At 43.5% G+C, this 18,065-nt stretch overlaps 1 protein-coding gene across 1 annotated transcript in view; it reads right to left on the reverse strand.

Annotated features, from left to right (window-relative positions):
• Positions 1-18,065, reverse strand: part of LOC144818040 (chondroitin sulfate proteoglycan 4-like) — a 538,246-nt gene that overhangs the window by 137,319 nt on the left and 382,862 nt on the right. The window lies entirely within an intron of this gene.

Raw genomic sequence — 18,065 nt, forward strand, 5'->3', positions numbered from 1 at the left:
GTAAACACTGCTGCCACAGAATTGCCTAAATCTACTGATCCTCGCCATTGCTCAAACAAACCCTACATATTCTAACTCCAGTCAGTGCACGTTGTTAGGTTCACCTGAAAGAAAACAGCTTTTTCAAGCTAACTTCTACAAAATAAATATGCAATATAAAATATATATAATGGGTACCATGTGTAATATGGTGTAATATTGCCTATGGCTATGGTGACAATTAGAAATTACTCGGCCTTTGGTCTCATGGTTTATGTCACCAGAACACATCAATGGCACTATTAGACCATATTATAGTTACCCATTATGTATCCTGTAAACATATTGTGTTTTTGTGTTCTTATTGCAAAACAAAAAACTCTGCAATATAAAAACTAATATCTAAGTGTAACATGAAATAACAAAAATATTTCACATTTCTCTGTGAAAGTAAAAGCTTCTTTTCCTGTAAGCATCTTCGTAGCATGTAGCGCTGTAGCTTCACATGCTTATCACACTCCTGCCATCTATTGTTAAGCTTGGACGTTTGACAGTTGTTTAGGTCTCGCGATCTGTCAATGCGCATGCGCATTGAGCGGAGCGAGACTATAGGGGCTTAAACAGACTTTAACTAACTGGCGATTTGATGCTGTGCCCGTGCGCTTTTAGGTCAATGCGCAAGCGCATTGACCTAAAATGCGTGTGCACAGCATCAAATCGCCAGCCATCTGTTCCCCAGCAGCTCTTCCCGCTCCGCCCCACAAGCTTCCCCCAGCGTGCGCTCTGCCTGAGCCGCACTCCTCCCACACCTTTGAAGTGAAGCTTAGCTTCACTTCAAAGGCCCCTGCTGCTTCACACTATTCACTCTCCCTCATCGCCGCTCTCCCCGTTTCGCCCCCTGCTGCGGGCGTGTCGCGTTTTTTTCCTCCCCCTCCCCACAGCAATGCCCTCCGTCTTGTTTCACTTTCAACTTACCTTTTCTTCCTTCCCTTCTCTGCCGTCATTTGACTCACAATTCCCCTCTCACTTTCAACATTCCCCTATACACCCCGGACTTCAATATGTGTCACCCACGAACCACCCCCACACATTGTATCAACCACTTATCCTGGTCGTGTCTTATAGTCTTTCCTCTCTCTCCCCTCTCTCCGCTCGCAACTCGTGTCTACCTTTCCTTCTCCTCATCCTTTGTATTCTTCGCATTATCTTACTTCTTCTTCTGAACTTCGCACCTTCTTACTCCTTTTCAACTTCATGACGTTCCAACTGACCCGTTCCCTATCCACCCACCACCCACTTAACATACCTATCTTCCTATTACCTAACTACCCCGCCTTCAGCCTTGAGAAAGCCCTGGCTTATTACAATTATTCACAGTTGGTCTCGTGATAATTTCAATAACTGCAAAATGTTGTCTTGGCAACTATACATTTATTGACCACAAGCTGTTGTACCTGTGTACCTTGTGTCGAGGTGCCAAAACAGGGTCACACCAAAAGGCAGCTTTGCAGTAACATTACCTCTAAACACGTGCTGCAAAGGAATGCAGATGCCCCGAAACAAATGACTTCTATAAGATTAATCCTGGATTAACTAGCAATAATGTTATCTTGTTCTTTGGCAGGTGTAGGCTGTCTGGGCCAGACATTAAATTGGTAACTGCTGTTCTCCTACTAGGAAACTCATCCATAAGAACATCAGTACCCTTGCCACACAGCAGCTCTCAACAAGGGGCAAGGGTGCCATGGGTCCTGGTGCAAGGACAGAAAACGGCCCAACTATTTGCTCGTTTTAATGTAAAAAACATCTAAACGTTGTTTCTGAATTACGGTTGAGGAAGAGCTCACGTTCAATGTAAACAATACACAATAAAGTCCACAAAGCCAGGTCCGATATTCTGTCTTTATTCTTAGTTAAAGATGCAAGAAAAACAGTCAACACATGTCGTTCCTTCTGACTTCGTCAGAGCGTGAAAATGTTTTCATTCATCTCACTGAACCGCTGATCCATTCGTTCAGTGTCCAATGTGTTTTTACAAGCAGTCACAGGGCATGTGCTCCACATATAGGGTGATGTTGTCACAAACATGAAGTAGCGGTTTTCATGTACAATTGGGTTGCAATGGGCACCTCTGACCTGGTGCTACTGCACCGGCTACACCACTGCTAACAACGCCCATTTTCCTCTCACAGAGACAAACAGTGCCGGATGTCTCTTGCGAGAACCGTGCACTCCTTATGTACGCAGTGACCCTGCAAACATGGGGTCTCCGTCGAGCACTTGCACCCACCAACCTATTCTGCACACAGACATCTATGCCCAATTCCTGCTCTCAGAAAGACAGTATTCGGGTGCACTCTTCTGTCACCATGCCCAAACCCTAGTCTCTCTCACTTTCGCCTTTTTTTTTTTAACCTGGCACTCGTGCACACAACTTTACCATATTTCCATTAAATAGCACAGAAGCCCACCTTGGGGAGGGTGGGTGCGTGAGTGTGTGTGGGCATGGCCTATCACCAGTGCACACGAAGTAATAGATGTTGTAGCATCAGGATAATCTGCTGCATGGCTAAAAACGTATAAACTCCAAACGGCGAGACCTATTGGCTATGCCAATGCTTGTTTTGTTAGAGGAAGTCTGTCGAGTCACGAGATATGGTGTGACTCCGCCTTTTAGTGTACATTGCGCATGGGCACTGACTCCATGTTAGATTGTGTTTCACACAAAGGGTAGAGTATAAATGGAGGGTAAACTTAAATTAAGGTGCGTCAAGGGCAATGTGTGAAGAAATACAGAAAGCAAGAGATATGTAAAAGACACAGGCTTCCTCAGAGGAGGGCAGGCACATGCGATTGTACAGAACTACATGCTACCACGAGATGCTTACAGGGTAAGTAGCATTTTCCGTTTGTAGCATGTGTGGCTGTAGATACACGTGCTTAGCATAGACTGTTAAGGCAGTGCCTTCAGAAGAGGTGGCTAGAGTGCGGATGATGCAGATATCTGAAACATGGTCCTGAACATATCTGGCCCACCATGGTCAGCTGATGGGATAAGATGGCCAAACAGTAAAGGTTTATGGTGTTGACCATGCCGCTGCCTTACAAATATTCAATAGTGGGATGTTTCGTAGAAGAGCCACAGTCATTTCCTTTTTTGCAGGTGCAGTGCACCCTAAGTGGAATGGATAAAACACTCTTTGCTTAATGATAGCAGGTCTGAATACATTTGACTATCCACCTAGCTATGTCTTCCTTGGAGATGGGATGTTCTCCCTGAGGCTTTGCAAATGAAACAAAAAGATGGTCCAATTGACGGAATAGCTTGGTCTTGTCAATGTAGTACAATAGAGCCCTTTTGACATCCTATGCGTGGAGTGCTCTCTGAGCAATGGAACCTGTTTCCAGGTAGACAACTTGGAGCTCTATGCACTGGTTAAGGTGGTGATAAGGGGTAAAAATTTGCACTTCTGGTGTGGTCACAAGCCACCGTGTATGAGCAACAAATTAAGTTATCTTTCAACAGCTTCTTGCAAGTGAAATGCAATTTGTGTGTGTCTTTGGGCAATACTTCGAACATCCTCGTTTATATGCAACTGTGCTTTCATAGTCTTGAGCTTTCCTAACCCACTAAATAATTAAAGAAATTGACTTATAATGTCATGATGAGCATTCACATTATTGTTAATTGATAGTACCATATCAGAAGCAGTGTTGAAATTGAGCAGACAGTACCTTGAATTACATGAATAGGTGCTTGCATCACTTTTTTCTTGTGCTTCATTGTAGGTACAAATGAACCTTGACTTTTTAGAGGTATTGACACCGCCCATGAATATACTTGTGTTAATATTTTTCCTCAGGCATAATGTTGATCGACACACCACTATTTATAATAGAAATGTCTCAAAAACCCATTTATCTTCAGGGTAATCTTTGTACAATGTTTGTAGGTCTTTGGTGCTTTTTCATGTCTATCTTTCTTTCGTTTGTGCTTTTTCTCACATTCCACTAGTCCCATAGGTTCTTGCCCTAATGAAGTAAACATCAACATTGCACAGTTATTAGTGTCACTTTCACTTGAAACAGACACTGAGGAACTCTTGGACGATGATTTTGATGACGATCAACTTCATTTGGTGTCGATTTGTTCAGCTGGTATGACTGCTTGGCCTTGGGGGAGTGCGTCAAACGTCGTTGATGCAATGCTCGGGCAGCCATTTTGTCTTCATGTTGTGACACGCTTACTTGTCCCTTCACCATGTAACCCATCACAAAATGGTTCACTTTGCCACAGCCATTGCATATCTGTTCAATGGCGGGAAATCTACTGTTGTGTGTAAATTATATTCTACATCTGAAGCACATTTTCTTTTTCTGTGGCGACATCATTTTACGTCCCTCAGCTTTATGCTTTGGCTTACTTGTCAGGTTCATGACTGACGCTCTCTGGGAGCCTCAAGCCTCCATGTCAGCCGCTTGTTGATTAGCACGCTCTTCAGCACGGGCAGCCATGAGGACTTGCTCTAACCTCAGAGTTCCCTTCAGCATTCGTCATCGAGAAGAATCTGACAGACATCCATCTATCACTCTGAGGAATATAGCTTCCTCATCATTGATCTTACAGTGCTTTATGAGTGGATCCAGTATTTCAACAAATTCATCAACGGTTTCAATTGTTCTCTGGTGTTCTTGACTTAAGATGTATTGTTCATAATCTACATTTGGCATTTGGACTGAACTTGATATTAAAGGTTGCTCTGATGTGATTGCATGGCACTTCACCATCTTTTGGTATTTTTTTTATGGCCTGTTTTAAACATTCTCCACCCATGTTCTTCAGAAACTTGATACATTTTTTATCATCTGTTTCATCGATTGAGTCTATGAAATTCTCAAATGTCTATCTAAGCACTCCATCTATTGCCAATATTGTGTTTTTGGCAGCATCAAATGAAGATGCCAGTTTTTAGAAAGCGGCAGAAGTACAACCTATAGTAGACAACAGTGGTCTCTCTAATGCTTCTTGGTGAACATTCTCATGCAAACCATCTCTACAACCTTGTGATGTGTTGGCTTAAGGGTCAACCTTGACAGTTGGAGGAGCTTTGGCCTCACCCTTACTCTCTATTGGAGCTCTTATTTTGATGGAGTTGTTCTGAGCCTGCACTTAGCAGCTTTTGGTAGTGGACTACTTCATGTATGGACAGCTCCGCACACAAAACCCCGGCCCTCTCTCTGGGGCCACTCCACAGTAAGGGTGGTCTGATGACTTTCTTTAGTTGTTCCGGTACGTATACAAGTCTTTTCGTATTTGAAAGATTTGACAAGCAAATAACGTTATGATATTCAATTGTCTTTGCTCATAAATGTCTCTTCGTAACCACCTGGTTGATCTTTGTTTCATAGCACATCAGACTACAGTTTAACATGCACAGGATTGTCATAATATGCTGTTTTTCAAGACCTGGTTGCATCTGCTTTTAGCATTATCACTCCATATAACATATTGCATTAATTTGTATGGTAGTGCTCTACCTTTGTTTGCGGCCTTTTCATTCAATTCTCTAACACTGATGTGTAGATTTTAAATGATGCTTTCTTTGTTCACACACACTTTTCACACGCTGGCGTTGAGCTGAGAATCCACAAGTGCCCGTTTCAGTTCAGCACTTTGACTGCGACACACGTGGCATGCACAAGCAGTGTGCTGGACCATGGGAAACTCTCTGAAAGAGTGCTGTCAATCTATGGGTTATTTATCTCCTACTCCTCGCCAGGTGCAGCGTCCTACTCAGCCTGGGTACTCGCCAATGACTATGCCACACAATGAGAGTAGTTATACCTATCTTTATTCTTCAGCTTGTAAACAAGAACTCAATGTTCTAAACCTGCAATCACTTCATTACCCTCCAATGTTTACGTCACAGGTCTACAGAGTTCATCTGGAACCAAAACAGTTCTGTCATTCATTATTTACAAGACAGTACACGTACTATCAGCTGACGACTGGGCTGAAAAAGAGGAAGTAGGTGCTGAAAGGCTGTGACCCTCTGTTGATTGAGATAAGCTTCCCCCCTGATTGCGTCCAACTCTGACCCTAGGAAGGGTTGGAGTTGAAAAGCTGAAAGAGGGACTTAGTAGCGTGTATGATAAAAACCCAGGCTGTGGGGAAGGAACACCACTGTGCCCGTGTGTGCTGGACAATGCAGCTTACTGCTGCTCTTGATCAACCAATCATCGAGGTAGGGAAAGACGTTACTGTCATTCCTTCACAAATACGCAGCTACCACTGCTAGCTATTATGCAAACACCTTTGGAGCTGTGGTGACCAGGAAAGGAAGTGCTTTTAACAGGGAGTGTGGTCCACTCACCATAAAGTGAAGGTACTGCTGATGAGTAGGGTGAAGGAGGATGTGTAAATAGACACCCTTGTTATTGAGCACTGACATTAGTGCTGACAATAATTAGACTATGACTTGCGATCAATCTCCTCTGTTGCGCCTGTTGCAGTGCGAGTTGAGACAGACTCCAAATACTAAAGTAATGAACTCTTCAAATATGTTGAGTATGCAGCCAGGGATTTAGGCAATATGATGAATATATTATATATGGGTAATAGCAGAAAGATTTCAAATCTCTTTTCCTCTCCATAGTCTAAACCCCTGTCTGCCCAAGCCCTGACTGAAGAAGACATTCTGAACTTTTCCACTCTCTAGGACTGGAAGATTCTGGTTCATTGATGTCGCTACTCTTTGGCTCTTCTTTCCTTAATTCTTCAGAAGAAGCAACTAAAATTTCAAATGTTCAACTTCCTGTTACTAATGCAACCTATATTCCAGGGATCTTACAAGCACTAGTTCTAGCTAATACCAAATCTTTAATGGTAAATTTGAATTTTAAATCACAATTCATTTTTTTTAGTCCTCATTTCACCATTAGCGTCTGCAAGATTAACAATAAAAGCCCATTCCGACCTGGGTGTCCAGGGCCTATGTTATTGCATTTGCTTTAGACCAACCAGGCCAGCTTCTTTTGTGCGAGGCTTGGTGTAGTCATTGGACTATTGAGACCTTAGACCAGCCTCATTTCCGTACCCCAAGATATCAGTGGTGGCCAGATGTTTTTATCACTATTGTCTACCAGGCCCTGGTCCAATCGTGCCATGCCCAATGTCGCACCCAACCAGTTCTCGTACAGCGGAGGCCTAGGGTCTTTCCACAATTTACAGATCTCCCTGACGGCAATCAGAATCAAGCAAAGAAATAAGCCCACTTGCACGGCAGAAAGCTGGCTTGTAAGGTCATTGTCCAGACCAAACATGACTTGGGCTAGGTTTAAATTCAGCTTGAATTTAAAAATGCCTTCCAGGGCACGCTCCACATTATACCAAAAGTCCCTTAAATGAACACATTAAAAAAAAATATGTATATCGTCCGCCTCAACTAAATCACATCTAGGACACTTGGGAGGTGGGCAGAAGGCGAATCTTGCAATTTTCTTAGGCGTATAATACAGCCTATTAACAACATAAAAATGATTCTTTTTAAGAGAAGCCAGTTTAACAAACTTATATAAGCTTTGAAGAGATAGGGCATATAGATTAACAGATGTATCTACCAAAACAGATGAATTCCATACTAAGTGAGAGGGGGGAAGCTCTACATCTCCAGCGTCTAATAGGCTCCTGTACCAGAATCCAACCTCTTTTTTTTTTTGGATCTGCATTCTGAAGTCTATACTCTATCTCCCAATTTCCGCCTATATGCTCCTTCTCTGCTGAAAACCAGGAGCATAATTGCAAATATTTAAATCTAGAGAAGGAGTCACCAATTTTAGATCTTAAAACCTCCCAAGGGAGGACTTCGTCAGATGATATTAGGTCAGACCAGATCGTGATTCCCGCCTTCTTAATAGGGGAGGCTAAATTGTCTTCTAGATACACAGGCAGTCCCGGGGAATCCCAGATTGGAGCAAAGTCTCCTATCCCCCATCTCACCTTAACTTTATGCCACACATTCAGTGCTGATTTTAATACATTTAGGCAAACCTTTTTGAAAAACCTTGGCGCCCCAAACTTATAAAGAAATCCGATACCCCCTCCCTCGAAATTGGCCATGACCCTCAGAATCCTCCCCCAGTAAGTTTCACGGGCACTAGAAAGTAAACTGTGTATATTTTTTAACTGGAAGGCAAGAGAGCAGCAGAGCACATCTGGATGGGCTAAACCGCCCTTTAAAAGTCTTCATTTTAGCTTCTTCAAGGATAGCCTGGAGTTTTTATTAGACCATATGAAGCTACCTATTTTACTTTGGATTTTACTCAAGAGCTTACCTGGGAAGTCAAGGGGAATAGTGCTAAATAGATACGTCAATTTAGGCAGAATAACCATCTTGACATGATTTACTCGGCCAAAGATGGTAAGGGGTAAATTCTGCCATCTAAAAAAAAGATGGTCAATTTCCTTAGCCACTTTCCTCAAATTAATCAGGGGAATGTTAATTAAATCCTGTACTATAGTTATCCCCAAGTACCTGAGCTCCTTGCTGCAGCTTCTGGACAAGCTATCAACGCCCCAGCACATTACCTCAGTCTTGTAGGAGTTAACTAAGTACCCAGAATACAGACCAAATTCTTTCAGGGTAGTTTCTACCTTAGGGAGTACCTCCGCTTGGTTGTTAGTATAGACCAGCAAATCATCCACATATAGGGCTTACTTGCACCTATATTCTGAGACTTGGAAAGGAGTAATTTGTTCATCTAGTCTCAGAGCTTGGGCAAGAGGTTCGATATAAATGTCGAATAATAGGGGCGAGATAGGGCACCCCTGTCGTGTTCCCCTTTTTATACTAAAGCATGATGTCGGTGAGCCATTCAAAAGGATAACTGCAGAGGCGCCCTCATAGCATCTAATGAGGGTTTGTATGAATGTTAAGCCAAATCCCATCATTTTTAGAGTCTCCCAAAGGAAGACCCAATTGACGCGATCAAACGCCTTGGTTGCGTCATATGCAGCCACTGCCAAGGGTTCGACCGTGCCAACGCCAAATCGATGCTGCCTATTAGCTGTAAAGTTTGTTTCTGTATAAACCTTCCCAGGATGAAACCCTTTTGATCAACATTGATCAACTGTGGAACTATCTTGACCACCTCCCTGCCAAAATGCTGGTAAAGATCTTATAATCCGCGTTTAACAGGGAGATTGGTCTATAGGAGTCCGCTTTAAGAAGGTCCTTTCCCGGCTTCAAGATAAGCACTATTGTTGCCTCCTTCCATGATGGGGGGACCCTACCTTCAGAACTGTAAATGTAATTAAAACGTTCACATAATTTAGGAACTATCACATCCTGAAGGGCCTTATAAACTTCGCCCGGAAGAGCATCCGTCCCTGCGGCTTTGTTGTTCTTGATCTTCTTTATGTGGAGCTTAATTTCCTCTTCCGTGATGGGGCCATCTAGCATGTTCCGACCATTTCCTGTCAATGTTGGTAAAGCTTTATTTTTCAGCCACTCCTGAATACTATCGGGGCATGAAGTTATCTCCTCTTTTTACAGCTTAGAAAACATAGAAAGGAGGCACCTTTGCATATCCTCTTGATTACAAGAGGTCGCACCAGTCTCGTCTATGATCAATTTGTTGATGTTATTCTTTACTTGGTCCGCCTTTACCTTCAATACCAGAATGGCTCTTGCTTTTTCACCATATTCATAGTTTTCCATATTATGGGCTAACCATTGTGCTTCTACTTTTTGGTCTAGCTTTCCCCTGTACTCTAATTGCAGGTGCTCCAAGTCGCTAAGAATTTGCGTCAAGTTGTTGGGTTGACAACTCAACCTAACTCCTTCCAGCCTAGATATTTCTCTTTCCAGTTTTTGGAATTCTAGCACCTCTTCCTTATTCTTAGAGCATATCAGGCTGTGTAACAGGCCACGAATATGGGCCTTAAATGCGTCCCAGACATAGTCTAGTGATGTTTAACCGATATTTTGAGAAAAATTCTCAATGGTAGATGTTTTAATAGCACTGATTAATTCTTGGTTATATATCATTGGCCTTTTTAGTGTCCACCAAGGGGTGGAGTTAGACTTAGACTTATTCCCTAAATATGAAAAGGTGATAGGAACGTGGTCAGAAAGAATACTTGGGAGAATAGAAATATCTTCTAGGTTCTCCAGGCCCAATCTATCCATAAGAATATAATCAAATCTAGAGGAGTGGCCGTGCTTTTTACTGAAAAACGTGAAACCTGGTTCTACGCCCTTCTTAGCCCTCCAAGCGTCTACCATTCCGAGCTCGTGAATCATATTGATCATTGCATGACGTGTGCGGGGGGCAGCAGCATGCTGACTATAATTTGACCTGTCTTGAAGGGGATTGAGAAGAACATTAAAATGCCCACCGTTTACTACCGGGGTAGTGACATCTACTAATTTGGTCTGTACTCGGAGTAGACAGGCAGGGTCATCAACATTGAGGCCATAGTAGGACACCATGGCAAGTTCGTTACCCCCAATGGCCACCTGTACCAAAATCCATCTACCAGATTGATCGGTTAATGTGGTGTTAAAGGTACCACCAACGCCAGATCTAATTAGGACCGCAACCCCCTTATTATGTACTGTCTGTTCGGAGCAGCAAAAATGTTCAATCCATCTATATTTTCCGAAGACAGTCTTACACTCAAGATAACTTAGGTGAGTCTCTTGTAAGAGGCACACCTGGGCTGAAGATTGTTCTAAAAATTTCATAAGCAGCCTTCGTATTGGCGAGCATCGGAGCCCATTGACATTCCACGAGATAAACCTTATACTAGTGGTCGTCATGCTTTACAAGTTCTTCCTACCTCCCTCCCCTTAACTAGACACCCTGAAGACGACTTACTCATCAAAAAAAGGTACACAAAGAAAACATGTTTTATATTTTCTACCACTGCAACTCCACCTGTGCTCCCCCTCCCCCACCGCCCTCCCCCCCAAGTGACCATATCAATCCCTCACGACCCTGGGGAACCCTCCCTTCTCCACTGAGCAAACACCCTTTGGTAAGGAGCCCCAACCCCCCCTATGTGCGGCTGAAAAACAATTACACAATTAAAGGGAAATATAAACTGATCCCACCCGGACTGCAGCAGCATTTCACTATACCATACATGTTCCCTCTGTTTTTCATTTCCTTTTTTTAGCTTATTAGTTCATTTAGATACCATACACACCCTTAATAGTTATACCTCACTAACACCTCCGCTTCCACTTCCACTTCTATTGCTGATCTTATCTATTAGGGTATTAACTTCCTCTATTTGGCGCAGATTATACATGTGGTTATTCCACATGATGACAAAGGGATGCAGGAAATTTTAACTGGGTCTTAGCCCCTAATGAATTCAAAATTGCCATCCTTTTGCCCAATTCCCACTGCTTTGTTGCAGTGATGTAGGAAACATCGGAACGAATAGAAAATGAAAACGGGCTGGAGAAGGAAGTGCACTTAAGATGGCCAGCTTTCAAGGCCAAAGACAAGATTCTCTCCTTAATAGCATAAGTGACAAAGTTCACCAGGATTTTCCATGGGCGCTCCTTTCCAGGATTTCTCCTATACGGATAGCGATGGACCCTTTAAATATCGGCCATCAAATCCAAATCCACATCTGGAAAATCTTTTAAGATAGTTACTTTCAAGAGAGAAACCACAAAGTTCTTGATGTCTCCCCCTCTAGAACTTCGGGTACATTTAAAATGTTCACATTATTTTTCCTGGAATGATTTTCAAGGCGCTCGATGTCGTCCTTCAATTTCCTGTTTTGTTGGACCAGCTTGTCCATCGTGGCAGAAGATGAGCATAAAGCCTCCTTAATCTTGGGGATCTCTGTCTCAAGGGCATCCGGTCTCTGTGAGACCTCTTCAACTTTGTGCCAGTAGTTCACAAGAGGCCTGAATTGCAACTTGATTGGCCTTTGAGATTGTGAATCTCCTACCGATATCCTCTTTCAGACTTAACAAGATATCTGCCAATGTCCCAGGCGCGGTCGATGTCGGGGGCAAAAGGGGGGTGGGGGGCCCAGCCAATTGAGGCCCAGATACAATAGATGGAACCTCTTTCCCCTCCTCCAGTGCAGTTCTAAAGTAATTTCCCTGGTCAATACTCTGATTATCTAATGCTAAAAAGCTGTTAGATAGTTCCACTGACGGATGCACTATTACCTGCTGGTCTTGTAGGGCACTCCCCTCCCCTGTTACATTAGAAAAAGAACTAGAGGAGGGCTGAGGAGTTTCTACCCCAACAACGGGGCCGACTAAAGCAGCAGTAGAAGTGGTGGAGATGGTGGCCATATTGGTGTTTTTATCTTGCACCCGGTCGGAGGTGACAGTAGAAAGAACCTTATAGTAAGATTTCAATGATGGCGTAATTTTAAGATTAGTAAAAGACCCCCCCTTTCACTTTTTTCCTGCCTCTTCCCTTGCCAGGAGGTGTACCTTTCACAATATGGCTTCCTTCCCCCATCTGGTAACAGCATTAACTTCTATAATAGGGGGCGAAATTACCAGAGGTTTAGGCACGACTGAGATAGTATTAGGGACCCTATTGCGTAGGGTAGATCTGCAGACAACAGGTTCAGATGACAGTATTGCAGTAGCACAGTTTGAATCACTGCTGGAAACACTACACACTCACTTCTCCATGCAGTTCTTTTGCTCTTGCCGTGAACATTCAGTCTCAGCGATATCAACATGCAGCTCTGGAAAGACTCCGTCCTCTACAATTTTAACCTGTTTCTGAGCCACTGCACCCCCACCACAGACCTCCAAGGGGGAAGTAAACAGGGCGGAAGCCGAGCCCCGCAAAACCCGCACAGGAAGCTTCAAGACCTCACCTTGACCTCTGTAACGAAAGACTCCAGCAGCACCAACTTTACCGTTATCCAAATGCCGTGCTTCATCCTCTGCCCGGGCTCTCTCCAGGCCACTCTCTCGACTAAGTGCCGGCCCAGCGCTGCCTTCAAAGTAATAGAAAACAGACCCCCCGAGGGAGGGCTGCTGGAACTGCAAAACGGAGGTTCTCCGCCTCCATTCCCTTGCTGCCCCCAGAATACGGAACCATGAAGGCTCCAAAACCACTCCTCCCTCCTCGTCGCACACCATTAAATCAGCACCTCACCAGGACGCTCCAGAGGGCAACGAAAAACAACACTTCGCTCCAAGCGTATTCACGAGCAGAGGTGAACATTTTTAAAATATTTTTTAAGGAAAACGTGTTAAGGGGTATTATTAGAGGAAGAAAAGAACTTTGCAAACCGCTAGCCGCTATGGTGGAGGATCAAACGTCGCACACTGGGGGAGTTCCGCCGTGGCCGTTAGCTTCCGGCCGCCATGTTTCCCCCCTTAAATCACAATTCTGAAAGTGCAAGTGGCATTTTCTGGTTCCAACACTTTAGTTCCTTGCAGCCTTTTTACTGGGTCACATGACTAGAGGTAGCTAGCAGTCGGTCTTTGTGTCTTGCTCTCAGAGAATGAAACAAAGGACTGTAGGTGTTGTCAGGATGGGCCATCTCTCACTTGAGGAGGGGGAGGAGCGGTCACCTACCACACTTGCACATCACAAAGGCTCTGCCTTAGCACACTCACAAAGGGTTTGACACTAGTCTACTGTGACCCCAGACAATCTGGGGCTAAGGCAGGGATGCAGGAAATACAAAGCACCTCTGGGGTGGAACCTCAGGAACCTTCACCGACTTCAAATGGGGCACCAGGTATAAATATTGGACCCTCAGACCCAACTCTTCAGTAGACCTTTGGACCTTGGAAGACTCAGAGGAACTACAGTGCTGCTCTGCAGGACATACTGCTACTCTGTTGCTCTGCTGCCCATCTGCTTACTGTCCTGCTGTCTGAGAGAAGGACTGGACCTGCATCTTGAACGCAGGACCACCAGAGTAACTACAAGGGCCAGTTCGCTGGCCTCCTGATCAGAACCTCAGAGAAAGAACAGGCTCCAACAACCTTGAATGCAGCACCTGCACTCTGCATACTGAGTCAGGTTCCCCCAAGTGATACCACCCCTGCCCTGGTCGCTTGGAAGTGGACCTACAGGTGCACCGAAGGTTCCAGCAGAACAAACGTTGCGCAATGCATCTCAAGACTCCGCATCAGAACCACTGCTCACCGCATCCCCTCACGCAAGACTTCGCATCGCACCTGCACCTCCTCAGAACCGTTGTTACATGAAACATCTCCATGCACAGACAACGCTTGGCCACTGTTACTACTCAGAGGCATCACTGTTTGCCGCGTCTCCCTGCAGCGCAGGTCATTCAATCTGCCGCTGCACGACATCTCCTCGCACTAACCTCAAACCGCACTGCAGCTCCCTCTGAACTGCAGCTGTGAAACCCATCCCCACACTAGGACCTTGCATTGCATCTGCTGTGCGACGCATCCTCGATTCAGGACTTCACATCGCTCAGCAAACAAGATTTAAGGTACTTTCATTCAGCGGGCCTAACTTGATCCCTATAATCAGTCCGCGCTCTCTCGCGGTTGGGCTGAACTTCTTACTTTGTCCCAGTCCAGCGCAACCAGATAACCACAGTTGGCAGTTTTTGCTTCCAGGTACTATTTGGACTTAAAACTTTGAAATTGCGTATCTACGGTTCTACTGATTGGATTTTTGTTGTTGTAGTCTCAAATAATTTATTATATTTTTAACTATTTTTCATAATTGGTGTGTTATTTTGCTTGTGTTGTTTTTTTATTTGATTACCGTTGGAAGTGCTGCACAAATATTTTACACATTGCTTCTAATTTAAGGTTGACTGCTTTATGCCAAGCTACCGGAGGGATGAGCACAAGTCAATTTGCGGATTGCTTGTGTTTCACCCTGACAGAGATTGTGCTTGCTGCTTGACTAGGGTTTCACCCCCTTCAACTAGTAGCCCAATGCCCAACAAAGGAATAATGTAAAATCTTTTTGGCGTATGGTAAACTGTGAGCTTACAGTGTCACCAGAGAATATGAAGGCTCACGTTGCAGAAGCACAATTGGTTGGATTTATTTTGAATCTACACAAAAGCCATGTCGCAATATCAGATGTGCTGTTGATTACCTGAAGAGTGACCAATTGATGGTGCTGCAATAAATAGGGATACTTACAGAAATAGGTAGCTATTTGAAACCTTTTCGGCAGGAGGCCTGGTGTGTCTGCCTGCAATACTGTTTAAAGTTGACCCTCTTTGGTGGGAGGGTGTTCGAAGTCCCTCCTTTAAATGGGTTTCTTTGTAGGGAAAATACCAGAGTAATGGTGGGTGCGATCATAAAGCCCATTTATAAAATGGGTTTCCAGGGGATCCTGAACATTGTAGACTGATCTCCCTTTTGGACACAATGTCTTAGCTCTATGCCCTACTCTTGGTAAAATGTCTTGAGTCTTGGGTATTTGGGACTAGTAGGATCTCAAGTGTGCAGGTTTTTCTTTTGCAAAATGACTCTACGGTTAACAACTATATGGTACTCTGCGCTCAACAACAACTGTAGGTAAACTGTTGTTTTGTAGACCTCCATGCTGCTTTTGACTTGGTCCACCTCAGTATCCTCTGGGAAAAACTGAGAAGATAGAATTTTCCACAGGATCCGGTGTTTATAATAGAACAGCTTCACTCTAGATATTGGGTTCATTTTGACTTAGAAGGCTCTGGAGTAAGATCTGAAAAAAATCCCATGCTCTGAATTCTTATTGTGAAATTAACAAACTTATTGTTAATGTGGAAAAGACCAAGATGGGGGAGCTTTGGAGATGCAGCTGTGTGCCTATGAGTGGTACTGTGACCTGAGAGAAACTTGGCAGCATTTCCAGCCACCCCAGATGATTTTTCTTTGCTCTCTAATACCGCTGCTCTCTGCTGAAGATGGGCTCAACCCAGAAACACTTGTCTAGAGATATACAGCAATGTCTGCACCAACTTTGGTGAAAACCTCCAGCTAATTTTGAAGTAAGTTTGAACTGTGTACTACATTTACCAGGATGCAAAGGGGCGAACTGTGCTGGAACTGTGAGGCAGTGTGCTCCCAACCCCCATTCTGTTTCAAAGGCTCCCTTGAGCCAGCAAGCTGACGAGCTTTGGAGATGCACCTGTGTGCATGCGAGTGCTACTGTGACCTGAGAGAAACTTGGCAGCATTTCCAGCAACCCCAGATGATTTTTCTTTGCTCTCTAATACCGCTGCTCTCTACTGAAGACGGGCTCAACCCAGAAACACGTGTCTAGAGATATACAGCAATGTCTGCACCAACTTTGGTGAAAAACTCCAGCTAATTTTGAAGTATGTTTGAACTGTGTACTAAATTTACCAGGATGCAAAGGGGCGAACTGTGCTGGGACTGTGAGGCAGTGTGCTCCCAACCCCCATTCTGGAAAAGACCAAGACCCTGATTGTTTCCAATCAGTAACAGAAATTCTCATAGTGTCTAAACAATGTCCATTTGGAAAAAAAGTTACTGACTATAGATATTTGAGCCTCATGCTTGCAAATAAACTTGCATGGAACAAAGAAAACAATAACTGATTTCAGAACTTCTATCCGTGCTACTGTAAATGCCTTGAAAAGGTTTGTCTGTCGCTTTGAAGGCCTTTAGGTAGAGCGCTTAAAAAAGGCATTTAAAGGAAAATTAATACTGCAAGCATTAAATGAAGCCAAATTACTCACTATAGATCTACAAATAAACTCGGAGCCTTTAGAAAGTTTGTGTCCAAAACCCTGCTGAGTCTCCCTAAAAACCCGATGGTCCAGGCAGTAAGACTGGAGGAGAAATGACAGACTTTTGTCTCCAACATAAAAAGATATAATGTTATAGTCTGATGAGGTTTCTCAACCTGCTGCCAAATTTGTAGCAAATTCTGAATTAGGAATAGATATTTTTAAGACAGAAGACAAGCTGCCCCTAAATAAGGGGAATAGCGTCCTGTGGTTCGGAGTAAGTGAAGACACCTTAACTGGAGACCAACACTATTTAATGGTAAAGCAATCTGCAAATTATTTCATTAGTACTTTGGGTGATGTAGAGACCTTTCCCCAATTGCTTCAGGTCCCCAAAAAAATTTACATGGAGCACTATTTTACAATTCCGGATAGAAATTGACCCAGGCTGGAGAACATCTATCCTTATAAGAGTAACTAAAAATAATGGTTACTGTATCTGTGATTTAACAACGAAATGCTCCTTAACCCATCTTCTCTCATACTGCTTGTTTTCTTTTTTTTGGGGTGGGGGGGGGAGGGGAGTGAGCAGTAAAAGATTATTTGATGTCTTATAAGGAATTTTGATATTAGAGCTAGAAATGAAGCACAAGTCACTTCACGCTCAATGAAAACTCTAGATATCGTAACTGCAATTGCAAAGTATATTATTTCGATTCACAGGACATCTATTTGATGTGATCTTGAGACTCATAACCGAAAGATCTTGTATTGTTTTAGAACACCGTTGAAGAGGTTAAGGAGGCCACTGTGCAATTTTGTTATGTGTACTCCTCTGGTGAACTTTGATATGTTTTGCCCAATTTGGTTTGTCCTAACCGGTTTGATGCAAATCTGTACGTCTTTCGAGGAACTGATAATGGTATGTGCAGTTTTATCGAGAATGTTAAAGAGTTTCATCTAAATTGTTATATAATAGTATGTGGTGTATGGTGTATAATGTATGTTTATGAAATGATGCAAATCCTTTAAAGGTTTGTATTAGTATAAAACGCCTTCATGGAAATAAAACTTTTTTTTTGTAGTACTACAACTCAAGAATGGATTTGTTAACTGTCCATATATCACACTGCAAAATGCTCTTGTAGTGGCTGTTGGTTTGCATGCATGTTCCTCCCAGATCAAATTAGACCTGCTCAAACAGGATATTTTACCAGCGCTCATTGTGGCCTGGGGCAATGGTGTCTTGCTCACATGGCTACGTTTTGCCCTACAAAAATAACCATAACACAGTATGTAGTGACAAAATGAAGGGCCCATTTTGTATCATTTTTCCAGTGTTACACTGGCATTCCCTGTACTGTGAGGCTTTCCATTCTCACTTGTCCAGCTGCACACA

Source organism: Lissotriton helveticus, chromosome 2_1 (assembly GCF_964261635.1).
Source record: "Lissotriton helveticus chromosome 2_1, aLisHel1.1, whole genome shotgun sequence".
In the NCBI taxonomy this organism is placed as follows: Eukaryota; Metazoa; Chordata; class Amphibia; order Caudata; family Salamandridae; genus Lissotriton; species Lissotriton helveticus.